Genomic DNA, 9,999 nt, shown 5'->3' with positions numbered 1-9,999 from the left:
TCCTCTTTGTAAAGAGGGTGAATAGGCGTTTCAATAAATTTCTTGCGAAATCGATGGTGTTTTCCTATTTAAATCAACTAACACTCTTTAAATCTTAAGCAGAAGCAAAAATAGATAGAAGTTTTAACAAGAGAAAATTGAAACAACAAGACTTCACGGATGGTATATGAACCATAGGTTATATTTAAAATAAATTTATGTATCTTATCACTTGAAAGATCACAACTTGCAAAAAAACAAGAAAAGATAAATACTGAGCAATGAAACTCTATTTTATGCGGATTACAAAGATTCATCTTTCAAAACTCACATATTATATAGGCTAAGTACTCATCCTTGTCTCTTCTAAAACCCTAACTCTAAGCTCTCAAATAGGTGGCATAAAGGGGTTCAAGTGGCTGGTTCAAACTCTCTCATAGCTCTCCCTCTCTATTATAGGCTTAGAAAACTTAACCCCTAAGTTTTCTAGCTATTTTCTAAAATACCCCTCTCTTGTAGTACACTCCTACCTACCACTGAGGGCATTTTGGTCCATTTTCTTCTCCATTTATCTGATGGCCGTGGCACCTTCACGACTTAGCTTCGTCTCGACACAAGCTTCGCCTCGATGCAAGCTTCACCTCGACGCAAGCTTTGCGATGGTACCACATACTCCTCCATTCCTCGCACAATTTTGAGGCCAAACCGCGAAACCGCCTACACGCTTCTCAAAGTGTGACTTGCTACATTGCTTAGCATTGCTTACACCTTAAGCAAGCGCTTCGATGTCGACGTGTGTACTCCATCATGCGATCTTGACCACCGGCAAGTCTCTCCCGCTCCCGATCTCTTGGGCCGCCTTGTCACTTGCATCAGTATCCCCTTCGCTTGACTTTGTCAACTCACCATCTCCATCCGCCTTCCATGCTTTGCTTGACCTCCATGTGTTCAGCTAGAATCACCCTTGACTCCGCCCAGCCTCCTTAATCGTTCTGCACCAAGTACTCCGCTTAGCCCTGATCATCACACCGTCGACCGCCAAGTTGCATCCATCACCTGCACACCATGAGACAAGCAAACATATATCTCGAACTCCAATTCCAGTTAGTCTATAATCAATATGCTTAAATGAAATCCCAAATCAATTCAAATCACATCAAAGCTCATGCAAAACCAAAGATCATCAAGCCAAATAAATACTAATGTCAATTACTAATCACAAGTAAACCAAGCCACATTTCAACTTAGTTTCTCAATATCCCTCTTAATGAGTGCATTGATAACCCTCAAAGCATAAAGATTTTGGTTTGAAGAAATTAAAATAAGCTCATCCAAGTGACAAAAACTCGAGAAAGAGCAAAATATATCACTTTGCATAAGAAATATTGCAAAGGCCCTAAGAGAGGCAAAGACGAGTCAAAAACTTCAAAAGAGCAAGAAAAACTCAAAAACACATACTCCTCCTTGATGATTGCACATTTTCTATTTCCCTCTTTCATTTCTAGACAAATGCAATTTTCTCCCCCTTTGTTGAATATTTGTGCATAATATCTTTGGACATATTTTCTTCCCATTTGGTAATGCAAACATCAAGGATACAAGACTATGCAAAAGATGTGCAAATGAAATGTAAGCCTACAAAGCTTCACATATAAAGCACTTGCAAGGACAAGAAGGAGTAAACAATAACTCAAATACGCACAAAGTCTCAAAGTGAGTTCATATCACAAGCACTAGGAGTGAAGCAAGTTTTGATCATGTTATTCAATTATCCAAAAGATGTCACTACAAAAGCATCCACAGTTTCATGATCAGTACAAAGATTAGAGAAACTAGTTCTATGTTAAGTTCAAACTAGGCAACTAAGTTCAACTCGACGGGCTATGTAAACACCCACATATCAATCCAAACCTTAGTTTGATAACATGAAAAATAGCATTCTTAGCACATTAAAAAGTATAAATTAACTTTCTCATTTGATCATTTAACTATCCTCAAGTGAGTTTTAAGCAATTATAGGTTCACTTCTTTGGCAAACCACATGAAGCCTCTTAAGCCACCGTATTGGATTCAATTTTAGCTCAAAACTTGATCATTCATTTTATTAACTCAGCATAGGATTCAAGATATTCAATTTTTGACAAAGCCAAAATAAATTGTACCTTTGCGACACAAAAGAGCACATGCTCTCCCAAGAGTTAATCATGGGCTAAAAATTTACATAGATAAATGTCAAATACCCCAAATCTAATAAACTGAACAAAGCGGCCTAGCACAAGCTTTTCACAGAACTAGTCCTAATTTAAGCATTGATCAAGCTAAACCAAACACTCAATACTGACAAGAGATTATGTTCACATTTCAAGTTTATTCATAGAAAAGACAAGCTTGCTCAACAAATTTTATATTATGTTTCAACAAAAATATAAATTTACATAAATTATTATACATTCACTACACTCATAAATTTACAACTAGTATAAAAATATGCAAAGAACTTATATAAGTGAGAGGAGGCTGACATTGAGTGTGCTCACGTGTTGTCCACCGGAAAGTGAACGTGGGGCTCTGAAAAAAATTTCAGCTACAAATGTTTGCTAAAACAGTCTGCAGAGTATATGCTTTGCAGATAGACGTGAACGAGTCGTACATATAATTAAATATCTTCCTCAGGAGCTTGAGAGCAGGCTGACATTGAGTGTCGTCACGTGTTGTCCACGGGAAAGTGAACGTGGGGCTCTGAAAAAAATTCCACCCTAGAAAGAAGCGGCTGGTTGTAACGAGCTCCCAAGAGGACGTGCGAAAACCTTGGTAATAGCATACCACGCTCACACGCAAGGCTAGTTGTTATTAGTTTGAACATATAGAAGTTATTTTACTTCCTGAAGCTAATCACAATGCAACACATGGTGGAATGGTTTACAAGGAAATTGGCTAGTGCGTAGCGCGGAGCCTCTCAGAAGGTTATGCTATCGAAACCCACTTCATAGCAATCTTTTTCTGAAAAAATAAAAGGCTTGCGGAACTGGTTACCTCTGGCCGCAATAAATGGCGTTGTGCAAGGTGTTGGTTCCAAGGGTCGCGAAGGAGCTGTACCTGGGCTTGCGAAGAAGCAGCTCAGTTGAGTCCGCCACTAGCAAAGCCAGGAGGGCCCGTGAAGGGGTCTTTGGGCTGAACGTTCGCTCCTGTCCGTGATTCACAGCTCGTGAAGAGTTGCGGCTTCGGGCTGAACGTCGAAGGCAGGAGAAGTTCTACCGAGCGCCTAAGGCCTGCGAAGGGGTCTTCGGCACGAATGTCGAAGGCTGCAGTGATCGATTCGGCCTGAACGTCAAAAGCAAGCTCGCTGCCTTGCGCACGAAGGCCCAGCACGAGTTGGAGGCGCAGCGAAGGCCTGACACGAAGGCCCAGTGTGAGGTGCCTGTGATCTTGCTTGCGAAGGTGCTCAGCGTGAAGGTTCAGCACACAAAGGTGCTTGCGGTTTTGCGCAAGGCTAAGGCGTGTGAAGGCTGACAAAGTCCTAATGTCGGAATGCCTACGCGTCAGGCCCACTGTGGTGATGAAGCGCGACAAAGGCTCATGCGCGGGGACGAAGCCCTCTGTCTGCATCTGCTGCAAATTTCTTCGTGTACAAAGGAGTTCGAAAGGCTGCATGCTGTACAAAGGGACTTCCAAAATTTCTAGTGAGAATAGTAAGCGAGGTAGAAGTGTACAGGACTTTCCAAAATTTCTAGTGAGAATAGTAAGCGAGGTAGAATTTATACGGAAAGGAGCAACTGTTGCGTCGACTTATCTGCTGCAGATTGCCTCTTGGACAAAGGGTGTCCCCTGAACGAAGGGTGCCCCTTGTACGAAGGGTGACTCTTGTACGAAGGGTATTCTTGTATGAAGACCCTGCTGGTATGAAGACCTACTTGTTCGAAGGCCTGCTTATTTTTGACGAAGGCCTAATTAATGATTATTTTTCGACGAAGGCCTGACAAAGGGTTGTTCTTCAATGAAGGCCCTTGAAGGTTTGTTCCCCGACGAAGGCTCAAGGAAATTCAACCTGATGAAAGCCTAACGAAGGATTCCTCCAAGACAATAGCCCAGCTGGTACGAAGGTCCTACTGGTGTGAAGACCCTGCCTATACGAAGGTCATGCCTGTACGATGGTCGTGTCTGATCTGAAGGGTACCTCTTGTATGAAGATCCTCTCTTGACGAAGGGTGCCTTTTGTACGAAGGCCTCCTCTGTACGAAGGGTGTCTCTTGTATGAAGGGTATCTTTTGTACGAATGCCTCCTCTATACGAAGTGTGCCTTTTGTACGAAGGGCTCCTTACAAAACCTGTCTGATCCGAATGCCTCCTCACTCCTTAGAACCGGTCCCCATAGATGGCGCCAACTATTGGGACTATTTCCATTAACAGTATCGAAAGGTTCAATCTAGGCAGAGAGAGGGAGAGAGGAATGGATATGAGAGGAACCCCATCCTCTTGACCTCTTGGGTCCTTTATATAGGTGAGGGGGAGAGGTGAAACTTCCTCTCCAACCCTTGGTGGGGTACAAATATTATATAAAGTCCCTTGGTTCTTTATATGGGCTACTTTGTTACATGGGCTCTTTTGTGGGTCTGGGTCTTTCCCCCAACACTAAATATCTACAGCTGAGGTGGTATCCTTTCGGCTTATCTCACACAAAAAAGAGAATATTGCAGCAGATTCACAAGCAAGAATTGATGGAACAACAAGCTGAAAAATTGCAGAATGATGCTTTCAATGAAGTTAAGCCTATGCAACCCGTGAAGCAAGTATTGAAAGCAAAATTAGATGCAGTGACAGCTCCTACAACAGCCCTTTTACCAACAACAACACCGTTGCCGATGCAAGAAGACAAGGAAGATGAGGAATTAGTTGATTATGGTGATTCGTTGGTGCATACTAACGATGATTCACCTACCAAAGGTATGGATGTCAATTTGGTTTTTATGTTACCTTCGAAATTTCATGCTATGGATGAAGGTGAAGTGGCTAAATTGAATTTAGGGCCAAAAGAAGCTATTTTTGAGAAGCCAAAGGCGATGGGTCAGCATTTGAAGCCATTATATGTTAAAGGTCATATTAATAGGAAGCCAATTGCAAGAATGATTGTTGATGGTGGAGCTGAATTAGTAAATTTGCTATCTAGTACTTGTGTAGTAGCATGTCAAGCCGATGTGGTTAAATATATGTGGCAAAAGCCAATTTTAAGTGGTATAAATGGGCTTATGCACTTATAGAATATGATTTGGCTTATGAATCTTTGAAATCTATGAAAGGTCAAATCGTAGCTAATTTTATTGTTGACCATCGGATTGATGATAAGCATGATTTAGGAGTTGGCTATATATCTATTAAACTATGGAAGCTTTATTTGATGGCTCAGCTTGTGGGGTTGGACAATGTGTTGGTCTTATTTTTGTGTCACCTAGAGGTGCTGTTTTTGAACATCTTGTTGTGTAGAATATTTTTTAACTAATCATCGAGCCGAATATGAAGCTCTCTTGTTAGGATTAAAAATTCTAAGCTCCATAGGTGTAAAGCACATAGAGGCTTTTGGTGATTCATTGCTAGTGTGCAGCAAGTTTTCGGTAATTATCAATGTTTCAATGGATCACAAAATAGATATCTTGATAAGTGTCTAGACATTATTGCTATTTTGGATGATTTTTCTATTAAGCATGTGTCTAGAGATGATAATTTCAAAGTTAATAATTTAGCATAGGAAATATCTAGTTATCAAGTTAATAGAGATAAATTCTTTGTGATTGAAAGACCGATGCTTGAATGTGTTGATCATTGTATGGCCGAACATGAATTTTTGGGTTCGGTTGTGTCTACTTCATCGGAATAAAAGGTTGAAGGTGCTGAATTTAAATATTGGAGGAGACCTCTCATTGATTATTTGAAGGATCCAAGCAAGAGTGTTCATAGAAAGATCGGCGACAAGCTTTCAAATATACATTATTGAATGATGATTTATATCGCCGAATGGTGGAGGGTGTGCCTCTCAAGTGCTAGGATTCAGATCAAGCAAAAGTTGCTATGGGTGAGGTGCATGAAGGCATATGTGGCACCCATCAATCATCACATAAGATGAAGTGGTTGTTGAAAAGAGCCGAATTTTATTGGCCCACTATATTTAGTGATTGCTTTAGGTATTATAAAGAATGTGAGGCATGTCAGAAATTTTGTGATATTCAATTAGTTCATGCTGCTATGATGCATCCTATTATCAAACCATGGCAGTTCCGAGGTAGGGGCTTGAATTTTATCAGCCAAATACATCTTCCATCATCTAAAGGTCATCGCTTCATCTTGGTTGCTATGGATTACTTCACTCAATGGGCTGAAGCTATTCCTCTCAAGAACATGACACATAAGGAGGTAATTGACTTTATTTTGGAGCATATTGTTCATATATTCGACATTTCACAAACTTCAACTACGGATCAAGGTACTTCTTTCATATCACATTAGGTACGTGAATTTGCCAAGTCATTGAAAATTAAGCTTCTTAATTCATCTCCATATTATTCTCAGGCCAATGGTCAGGCCGAGTCTACTAATAAAATTTTAATTAACCTTATCAAGAATAAAATAGAGGAACATCCTAGAAGGTGGTACGAGGTTCTATCGAAGGCTTTGTGGGCACATCGTATATCTAGACATGGTGCCACTAAAGTAATGTCGTATGAACTTGTTTATGGACAAGAAGTTGTTTTACCTATTGAAGTAAATCTTAATGCTTTAAGGTTGGCTACGGATTATTATGATCTAATGATCAATATGATTGATGAAGTGATGGATGAACGGTTGAAGGCTATAAGAGAGATCGAAATGGACAAATTAAGGGTAGCCAAAGCTTACAACAAGAAAGTAAAAGCAAAGGCGTTTCAGAATAGAGATCTTGTGTGGAAGACTATTTTTCCTATTGGATCAAAGGACAACAAGTTTGGTCAATGGTCTCGAAATTGGGAAGCTCAATACGAAGTTGTAGATATCGTTCCTGGAAATTCTTATTTGCCAGAAGGGTTGCAAGGGGAGAAATTGCCTAAAGCTCTTAACGGACGATACTTGAAGAAATTCTATCCTAATGTGTGGCAAGATGCTTAGAAAATGTGGCCAATGTATTCGTTACCATCGTCCTAAGGAATATTCATGGCCGATGTCTTGATCATCGTCCTAAGAAATATAGAATGAGAGATGATAAGTTTTTTGGCATGCAAACTTTACCAAAAAACAGGGAGGGCATGTGTTAATGACAAAAATTGACATAGAGTGAAGAATTTCGGAGCTAGAAAATTCAATAGGTTGGAGCATCCGGTTTTGGATCGGAACTTCTGGTTAAGTTTTTACCAGAATATCTGGTTTTGGATCGGAACTTTCATTTAAATATTTTTTTCTCCAACCCGAAAATCTCATTCCGGGGAAGAATCAGATATTCCGGCATGGTCGGAATTATCGGTTTAGAGCCGGAACTTCCTGGTTAATTATTCTAGTTCAAACTGAGAACCTCATTCCGGGGGTAATCGGATATTCTGGCATGACCGAAACTTCCAATTGGGAACAGAACTTCTAGTTTGAGTTGTTAACAAATCTAGCAGCTGAATAGTGGCAAGCACAAAATTGGTGCTTTCTTATTCTCGAGTAATTCATTCCATAAGCTGTGTTATTCTTGGGCCCATGATCTCTATAGAACAAATGAACATGCTAAACAGCCTAATATTCACCTAGACCTTTATTCCCACGCGTCTACACCCCTGGAAATGCAGGAATGTTCTGGAGAAGTACAGTATTACAGCGGAGAACATAACCCAACATCTTCAGGTCTGCCCAAATTACAGAAAGGATCCTACACAACAAGAAAATTACAGCACAAACACACAGAATCATCTTCCCGTCTGATCCTGCCTTCCGGAAAAAGAAAAAAAAAACTCTCCTAAGGAAGACAATCCTATGAGATGGCCAGACATGTCTCACGTCTTAAAGAGATCCCTCACAAGCATAAGAATATGGTTTTTATTATACATGAAGTCATATGAACTAGGAGGTGAGGCCACATCCTTTCAGACCATAGCTACATAGAGTCAAAGTCTGTTGCGCTATATTCGGACAAAGCAAACTTTGGAGAAAATTGTGTCCATCACACATGAATGAGGTATCTAGCTAGTTGTCTGAGTATGCCTTCAGATGCTTAGAGAATAGGTCCTTTCGTAGTGGCCATCCCTTTAGGTATCTCTACCATTCCACTTTATATAATGGCAGGGCATCTGCAACTGAAAAATTATGGGCCTTGAACCACACTTCCAACGTCCCGCCTTAGATTTTTGCTATCTAGCATAACACGTTTCTCATGTATGGTCAACTTTTTTTATTATTTCTTTAGCATTTTTTGCACGTATACTATTCCTATTCCTGAAAGACGCGACTAACGGGCAACCAGTCCCGCGTTAGCACGACCGCGCCACAGGTTCTACTTTTTTGCATGTAGAAATATTCCATCTCTCTCACTCCCACAACAATTCCTTTATTTTATTAAAAAAATACATGTCCATGGGGTATGCAGAGAAGACAATACATAGTGTGGTTCAAGTATTAAATTTTTCCCTGAAAAGTTTCAAACAGCCAACATTTCTTTACACGAATGTCTGATTTAAATTTTTGAACCACCGTGCTCCACATGACAAGATGCACAAAACAAAACCCATATTCGGTATGTTTTGGCAACAAAATCTTTTTTGTATATGTTTCTATTAACTCTATTTTTTATTTTTTATTTTGCTAGTAACTCATGTCCGAATCATTTGGTCATCCCTTTAGGTATACATGCCATTCCACTTTATATAGTTGCAGAGCATCTAATATTGAAAATATAAAACGGCCGGCACCGACTCTTCTGGAGCCAGAGGATGTGCATCCTCCAGCTGGAAAAATCTCAGTTTGGCCATGCGAGCGAGGTTATGCTGCAGAATACGACCGCAACAAGGTACGTAGACGGGGACAGCTTGTGCTAGCTGGAGAAGTTAGTCCGAGGTTGTTCCAGTAGGAGCCACTAGTCTGATTGGCGCGCGTACGCCGTGCTCATTTTTATTTTGCTGTGTAAAGCACGACAAAAAAAGACTAAAAAATTAAGTTCACAAATTTTGTACATTTCAATATTTATTTATAAAATTATTAATGTTAAACACATTAAATTAATTATAGAGAAAACAATAGTACTTTTATGCATGCACATAGTTTTAACATGTAGGTGAAAGTAATACTAACCTAAAAAAATTTGTTTCATATTTTTTTGAGTTTTAGATATTTTTCTTTGCATTTTAGATTTTTTTCAGCTCATTTATTAATGTAACTAATATTCATTTCGATATTTTTCTAGAATTTTTTGGAAAAGAAAATTACATATGTACGTATATATGTATACCTATACATATATATACATACGTATAGGTATACATGTATACCTATATATACATGTATATATGTATATATACGTGTATGTACATATATATACGTGTACGTAAATATACGTACTTGGGCCCACTGCTATAGTAGCAGAGCCCTGAGAGGGCGTTATTCCTTCCACCGTTAGAATATAGATATTGATATGGGAACCAAAGAGGGGTCTTCGTAAAATTCGAAGAAAGTTCTAGAACGCAGGAGGCTATGGCCCTCAAATGAAGGTATAAAGGCAGGAGGTTCAACAGGAACTGACACCCCCTGTCGATATATATATGGAGGGGGACCACCGAGAAAACATGCGCGACACTCGCGTGAAATAAATGCTAAAAAAGAGTCAAGTACCGATAACGTCTATGACATTTAGGCAGACTTTGACAGGCCAAAGGAGGGACGACGGGCCAATAACTGTTCTTAAGGGATCCGTCATTAATGCAACCTATCAATAATATGTGGTTCGAGCTAGGATTCAACCATAATCCGTCACTAAAGTTAGTAGTGACGGGTCACATAAAAGTCTGTCAGTAATGATGTAGTTATTAG

At 39.7% G+C, this 9,999-nt stretch overlaps 1 pseudogene; it reads left to right on the top strand.

The window, feature by feature from the left end:
- Positions 1-4,694: 4,694 nt before the first annotated feature.
- On the top strand, positions 4,695-7,110 carry LOC133886376 (uncharacterized; annotated as a pseudogene).
- The last annotated feature ends 2,889 nt before the right edge of the window (positions 7,111-9,999 follow it).

This window comes from Phragmites australis, chromosome 12, assembly GCF_958298935.1.
Source record: "Phragmites australis chromosome 12, lpPhrAust1.1, whole genome shotgun sequence".
Lineage (NCBI taxonomy): Eukaryota > Viridiplantae > Streptophyta > Magnoliopsida > Poales > Poaceae > Phragmites > Phragmites australis.
This window is presented reverse-complemented; position numbering and strand designations above follow the sequence as displayed.